This window comes from Phoenix dactylifera, chromosome 7 (genome assembly GCF_051530095.1).
Source record: "Phoenix dactylifera cultivar Ajwa chromosome 7, Ajwa_hap1_PhDact_Kaust_v1.1, whole genome shotgun sequence".
In the NCBI taxonomy this organism is placed as follows: Eukaryota; Viridiplantae; Streptophyta; class Magnoliopsida; order Arecales; family Arecaceae; genus Phoenix; species Phoenix dactylifera.
In genome coordinates, this window is record NC_143196.1 from 5889351 (window position 1) to 5897118 (window position 7768).

At 42.6% G+C, this 7768-nt stretch overlaps 1 pseudogene; it reads left to right on the top strand.

Moving 5' to 3' along the window:
* The first annotated feature begins 355 nt into the window (after positions 1-355).
* Positions 356-7326, top strand: LOC103705342 (endo-1,4-beta-xylanase 5-like; annotated as a pseudogene).
* The last annotated feature ends 442 nt before the right edge of the window (positions 7327-7768 follow it).

Below are 7768 nucleotides of genomic sequence, written 5' to 3' on the forward strand. Positions count from 1 at the left end.
GCCCTTTCCAACCTCGTAGCTAGTTGCCAGGTTGCCTCCAAGAATGCTTTGGCCGCATCCCTATAATTGGAGGGTTTCGAGGGCTACAGGTGGATGATCTCTTCATTGGCAGGGCGGCCTTGGTGGCGGAGAACTTCCCGCCAGCTATGGTCAGGCTGCGAAATGTAGTTCACAAAGTTTGTGCCATCCTTTGACATATATTTCATCTTCTCTTCCTGCGGGAGGGCGAAAAAGGCCTTGGCAGCCTCAAGCATCCCCTCTATTATCGATGTCTCGATGCCATGGTTGACAACGAGGGAGAGACCCCATTTGGCACAAGCCTTGTCTATAGCCTCTATGATGCCAGCTTTAGCCGATGTCTCCATCCGGCCACGAGAAAATAGCAAAGAGGACATCAGAGTCGCACAACCATTTCTTGGTTGCTTACAAAAGAAACCAACCATATCAAAGCGTCTCTAAGAAGGTCTACCTGCAGAAAGAGAAGCACTACACTTTCTCTGGTACTGTCTTGCAATTGAAAAAATCTTTTTATCAGGCTTAGCACAACTCACCGTGGATAGTGTTTGGGCTGAAACGAGCATTCTTCGTGTTTTTCCAGCTTGGGTGCAGATTAATGAAGGAAATGCAGCAGTTAGAGTTGTTTTCAAGACTCGCGATGACTTCATCCATGCCGGTGCAGTCCAAGCCAAGCCTGGATGTTGGTCCATGCTCAAGGGAGGTCTTACTGTGAATGCCTCCGGACCGGCTGAACTTCATTTCGAGGTAAGCTTTTCTTAGATTGGATGCAGTTGGTTAAACAATATCCGTAGGTACTGTGTTCCTTCTCAAATCATGATAATGCAAGGTTAAAATTCAGTGTAATTAAAACAAGACCGAAACAAACGCAAGTTACACAATTTTTAAGGCAAGTTAGAATTACACGCACTATAAAGCCCATGCAACAAGAGATTAGGGCTGGAAGTGGGCTCGGGCCGACCCGAAGCCCATCGGGTCGGGCCGCCTGCGGGCCGGGCAATGGGCTAGACCCAATGAATGTCGGGCCGGGCTCGGGCTGTAAACTTAAGCCCAATTTTATTTCGGGCCGGGCTCGGGTTTCCCATTGGCCCGGCCCGGGCCCGGACCAAGCCCGAGCCCAATGCCAGCCCGAACCAAGCCCAAAATCACGGCCCGGGCCATTTGGGGACCGGTTTAGGGCTTTTACGGGATTTGGCCATTTGGGGATTTTATCAGGGTTGCGGGTTGCCGTCTTGCGGAATCGCGATTTGCAGAGGGCCAGAGCTCGTCGACCGTCGTCATCGTCGTCTAGGGTCCGGTGGAGGCGTCGTCGGCTCGTCGTCGTCGTCTAGGGTCCGGTGGAGGCGTCGTCGGCTCGTCGAGTGCAGAGGCGAGACGAGAGCGAGGGAGGCTCGTCGGCGGCGGCTCGTCGAGTGCTAGGGTTTCTCCGCTCGTCGTCGTCGGCTCGTCATCGTCGGCTCTCAGGTTAGGGTCCCTACTTCTGATTTTGATGTTTTCCTGGGTTGATTTTGGTGAGCTAATAGCTCAGTTGTCTATATATTCTTCTCAAGTAAGTTCATACTGTGCAAAAAAACAGCTATTTCATCAAATAAAACCCAGCTGAATTCATTGGCTTATTTGGTACCATAGAGTAAGGCATAACGATTTAACTCTAATAGAAATGATGCTTTGCAAGGTAAGACTTGCTTCGAAGCAAAGTTTCAACCTTGGGGTCTTCAGTTATGACTGACCCATGGACTACGAGTGAGCTATTAATTTCAGAACCTAGTCTTGCACTGCATACTTCTAGGATGGAATGGCGTCTGGGTATTGGGTGGGATGACAAAAATGTAGTAGTGAATAGCTAGAAGTGGCATCGGTTGACAAAATTGCTTGAGATTGTTTTTTTCTAAATATATGTAATATTGCGCATTTGATAAATGCTGTATATAAAAGGATTTTTTTTTTTCACTTCACAGTCTACCAACATGAAATTCATTATGTCCCACAATAGTTTTGATGGTCGAAGGGGTAATATCAGTTTTGAATTCTTGAAATGGCCTTTACAGGTCAAAGCACATGGCACCAAGGCTTGCTGAATCTAATATATCTCCAACTTTGTCAATAACAAGAGTTTTAAATTTTCGTACATATCTGATGCTATAGGTTAAATTTGTGACATTTATTTTGTTATTTGGGCAGATTATTTTTACTAATGTCTCATTCTAAAGTGGGTGAAAATGAGACTGTTGAAGATTTAAGAAATGAGGATGATAGAAATGAAGATACTGCTGAAAATATTTGTGACAATTCTTCTAGAAAAAGATCTTGGGTATGGAATCACTTTATCGAGGAAAAAAATTCTGAAGGGTCAATAGCTAAGTGCAAATATTGTAAAAAAGTTTTAAGTGGGAGCACTAAAGGAGGAACGAGTCATCTAAAACGCCATCTTGAAAATGTTTGCAAGAAGTATCAAAAGAATCCGACTAATCAGTTGCTCTTACTACCAAGTTCAAAAGATCCGATAAAGTGTTTCAAATTCAATCAAGAAGAGAGTAGAAAAATTCTTGCAAAATTTATTATATGTGCTGAGCTTCCATTTCGTATTGTTGAGCACACTGTTTTTCTAGATTTTATGAGATCTCTTCAGCCATTATTCAAAATTATGGGTCGTAAGACTGTAAAACATGATTGTATGGCTTTGTATCAAGAAGAGAGGAAAAAATTGCATGATGTATTCAAGAACCTAAGTTCTCGGATTAGTTTCACTACTGATATTTGGACATCAAATCAGAAAATTGGTTACATTTCTTTCACAGCACATTATATTGATTCTGATTTTACTCTGCATAAGAAGATTATTAGTTTCAAGAAACTTCCATACCCTCACACCAGCTTTGCAATTGAAGATGCTGTAAAAAAATGTCTTGTTGAATGGGAATTGGATTGTAAAATATGTGCTATTACTTTGAATAATTGCAGCACAAATGATGCTGTAATGAGAAAGCTCCGAGATCACTTTTGTTATTCAATGTTGTTTAGTGGAGAGTACAGTCATATTAGATGTTGTGCACATATATTAAATATTATGGTTCAGGATGGAATGAAAATCATTTATGAAGCTATTGAATGTATAAGAAAAATTGTTAGATATGTCTCTGCATCCCCATCTCGAATGCAAGCATTTAATGAAATTCTACAGCATATGAGACTTCCTGCTAGAAAAGGACTCACTTTGGATGTTCCTACAAGATGGAATTCTACTTATGAAATGTTGCATGATGCACTTGGTTATAAAGATGCTCTTATTAGATATGCAACTAAGCATTCATGTATATGCCCCACCAATGATGAATGGAAAAAGGCTTCTATAATTCTTAAATTTTTAGAAGCCTTTCTTGATGCCACTAAAGTATTTTCTGGTTGTAAGTATCCCACATCCAATTTATACCTAAAAGAAGTTTGGGAAATTAGGGCTTTGTTGATGGATGAAAGTATCGATACTGATGAAACAGTGAAGCAATTAACAAATGAGATGCTAAAGAAGTTTAACAAATATTGGTCTCAGTGCAATAATTTGTTGGTAATTGCTTCTATTTTGGATCCCAGATCAAAGTTGATATTTGTAGAGTTTTGTTATCAAAAGGCATTTGAGTTGGAGGAGTGCAAGAAAAAGATTGATGATATTCGTGCTTGTCTTTTTAAATTGTATAATGAGTATGTAGATGCAACAAGAATGCATCCCTCTATGAGTTCAAGTGAGCGAACATCTAATTTTGGTGGACAAGGTGATATAAGTTCAGTTTCTTCCAAAAAAAAATTTGGTATGGATTTTGCTCAATTTAAAAGTCAGAGTTCTTCAAAACGCCCTAAGAGATCCGAGTTAGATAGTTATTTGGATGATGATGTGCTTCCTGATTTGGAGAATAAGGAGTTTGACATCTTGGCTTGGTGGAAGAGCAATGCAGCAGTCTATCCTATACTATCAAGAATGGCTCGAGATGTTCTAGCTATTCCAGTCTCCACTGTTTCATCTGAGTCAGCATTCAGCACTGGTGGTAGAGTTGTGGATCAATATCGAAGCTCTTTGAGCCCTTCTACCATAGAAGCCTTAGCGTGTACCCAAGATTGGCTTCGTGAATAATATGATGAAGGTATATAAATCTTTTAAATTTATCTAATATTTTTTATTTGCTTATTGTACTTATAATTTAAACATTTATGATTGATTTGTGTGTTAACAGTTGCAAATTGCTCGAGTTCTGTAACGTTGAATGTAGATGACGATACCCTGGACTCCTAGAGTGGCCAATTTGGGAGAACTGAATGACGATACCCTCATCAGATCTAGTTCATACCTAAAGTATCAAGTATGTTTGTTGATGGAGTATTTTCATGTGGATCATGGTTATTTGTTGCAAAATTTTATGAGAGTTGTATGTTTTTGAACTGCAGGCCTGAAGATTTTGAACTGCAGGCCTGAAGCTGACTTCAGGGGGTTTCTCTATTACATGGATATGATGAATATATTATTGTGCAGGGAACAACGACTTCAGGCCGATGATTTTTTTTATCCTCCTGTTTTTGATGGAATCCTTTTGTTTGGTTTCAGTTGTATCGTTGCAGTTGGTTGCATGGAATGAATTTTTTTGCAAGTTATCTTCAAACCATCAGATGCTATTTTGTTAATGATCTGTCTGATTGCCTACTTGGTCCATCTCATATTTGATTTAAGTTGAGTAGGTTGTTTGCTTGTCGACATTTTTGCTTGTATGTTTTCATGTACTTGTATTTGCACATACACCTCTGTAAAATTGTCCTCTGTGCAGCCGTGCAGGTGATCTGTCATTTGAGCGTATTAACTTTACATCAGCAATGCAATCCAAAGGTACGGGCTCCTTACTACAATACTACTACACATTTGTCGAAGCATGTGTATACACGCCTCCACACATTATTTATGCTTGTGCTGAGATGTACAATGTCTACACTTTCTTGAACCAGAGCACAATAATCATTTTTCTGCTATATAAGAATAGTCTCTAATGCTCTCTCTATTTGGAAGTAATCCCTTTCCTTCTTCTTTTATCAAAATATCTGTCACTTTTAGAGTATGATCATCAGATACCAGCTTTTGAAACATGACGCCAACCTGTAATTCGAATGGAGAAAGCATGTAAGACAAGCATAAATAGGAGGTAACCAATAATCCATGTAAGACAAGCAAAATAGACAATTTGCTTATATATCAACATCTTGAACAGTACACTCTATAGGAAGTCCTCTGAACAATTTGGCATAAGAAATTCCATGCTCTGAGTTTTCCTGGAAAAGTCCTTGAGGCTTTCCAAATTATTTGGCTATTTATTCATCTCAGCCAGCCGACTGTAAGCCAATTTAATGTTATAGTCCCTCTCTAAAAAGCAATAATGGTTTGTTCTTGTTTCTACCATCAAGAAGGATTGTCTCTGTCCCACCCTCAATGTCCTTTGGAGTACCTGAAGTCGCATGTTCTATTACCCCATGGCCCATATTAGCTTTTGAACTCTGGATCGGGCCGGGCCCGTCATCGGGCGGGGCCCGTCATCGGGCTGGCCCAAACGGGCTCGGGCCGGGCTCGGGCCTCGTTCCTTTTAAATTGTTCGGGCCCGGCCCGGCCCGAAGCCCCGAAAAAATTTCGGGCCGGGCTTGGGTAGGGGTTTGGCCCGGCCCGGCCCGGCCCGGCCCACTTCCAGCCCTACAAGAGATCAGCTGTTCAAGATTTCAACACACTTAAAACATCGTCTGCATAAATTGGGAGGAAAACAATATTTAATCTGTGAAACATTCTCAAGGTGCACATTGTAAGCTTGGCAGACAAATGAACTCCAAGAGATACGCTCACCAGCAAGGTTCTTTTACTGCTGCAGAGTGAAAACACAAGTGTGGAGATATGGGTGGACAGCGTGTCATTGCAACCATTCACCAAAGAAGAATGGAGAACTCATCAGACCAAGAGCATCGAGAAGGTAACATCCAAATCATCATCCAGAACCCACCATAGTAACCATCCAACAAGCGGTAGGTTTAATCCTTCTTAAAATACTTGGAACTCAACGTAACAAAAGCAATCCATGCAGGCCCGCAAGAAGACGGTAAGGTTCCGGGCTGTCGATGCCCAAGGCACCAGCCTCGCTGGTGCAACCGTCTCGCTCGCGCAGAAAAGGCCAGGATTCCCATTCGGTTGCGCCATTCCCGGTAGCATCGTCAACAACACCCAATACCAGAACTGGTTCGCCTCACGCTTCACCGTGACCGTCTTCGAGAACGAGATGAAATGGTACTCCACGGAGCGCGCCCCCGGCCAGGAGGACTACTCCGTTCCGGATGCCATGGTCGCCTTCGCGAAGCAGCACAACATTACCATCAGAGGGCACAATGTCTTCTGGGACGATCCCAAGTACCAGATGGACTGGGTGCGGGCCCTCGACTACGACCAGCTCTGGAACGCATCTAATAGGCGAATTAATTCTGTTATGTCGAGATACCGTGGCCAACTCATTGCATGGGATGTTGTCAATGAGGACCTTCATTTCTCCTCCTTTGAGGACAGGCTTGGGAAAAATGCCTCTAACATCTTCCACCAGAAGGCTCACTCTCTGGGCTCCAACACACTCATGTTCCTGAATGACTACAATACACTGGAACAGCCTGGAGACCCGACGTCGACACCTGGCAAGTACCTTGAGAAGCTGCGGGAGGTCAAGTCGTACCCTGGGAATGATTATATATAATATGGCAATAGGACTGGAGGGCCACTTCAGCGCACCAAATATTCCATACATGAGATCTGCTCTGGATGTTCTTGCCGGGGCCAAGGTGCCCATTTGGCTCACAGAAGTTGATGTTACCCAAGACCCAAATCACGTACGTCCTCACCACAGTCGACTCAACTTCTTCTCGATCTTCTTGATGATGAAACTAAGAACTGAAACTTGCTGCTAACAGGCAAATTACCTTGAGGAAATCTTGAGGGAGGCTTACTCACATCCGGCTGTGAACGGGATCGTATTGTGGGCAGGATGGCACCCAGAGAGTTGCAATAGAATGTGCCTAACAGACAACAATTTCAATAACCATCCAACCGGAGATGTGGTAGACAAGCTGATAGCAGAGTGGAGGTCTGGTAATGTGACGGGGAAGACTGATGCTGATGGCTTCTTTGAGACCCAGCTCTTCCACGGGGAGTATGAAATGAGCATAAGCGATCCAACTGCAAATTCTTCATCAGTGCAAAGCTTGAAAGTGGAATCAGGGTCTCCGCATGGAGCTATCATCCGGGTACAGGCGTAAGCATGTTAGACTTGTAAAGCAATTATATTCAGCGTATGAAGCATGTAGACGTATCCCAGTTGGCGATGACACAAACCTAGACCTCCTCCAAAATGGCTAGCCAAAAGTATTATTTAGATTCCTTAGACCTATATAAGTATCCAAAATCAGCTCGGTGCATAATCAATGTGGGATTAAATATACATCCATACGGATCCTCACATACTTCTCTTGTTTAAGACTTTAAGCCCTGGCATCTTCATTAGGCTAAAGGTCCAAATTCATTCAAATCTAATTACAATTACCACAAATCCAATTAGAAATACTACGATTAACTTGTGGTCAGCTTAAATGAGTATGTCCATAATCACCCTACTAGCATGGCCTGAAAAGAAACTAGCTTCTGACTATAATGTCGTCAATCAATATGTGCCGGTGATCGCCTCACTACAAACCTAGAAGG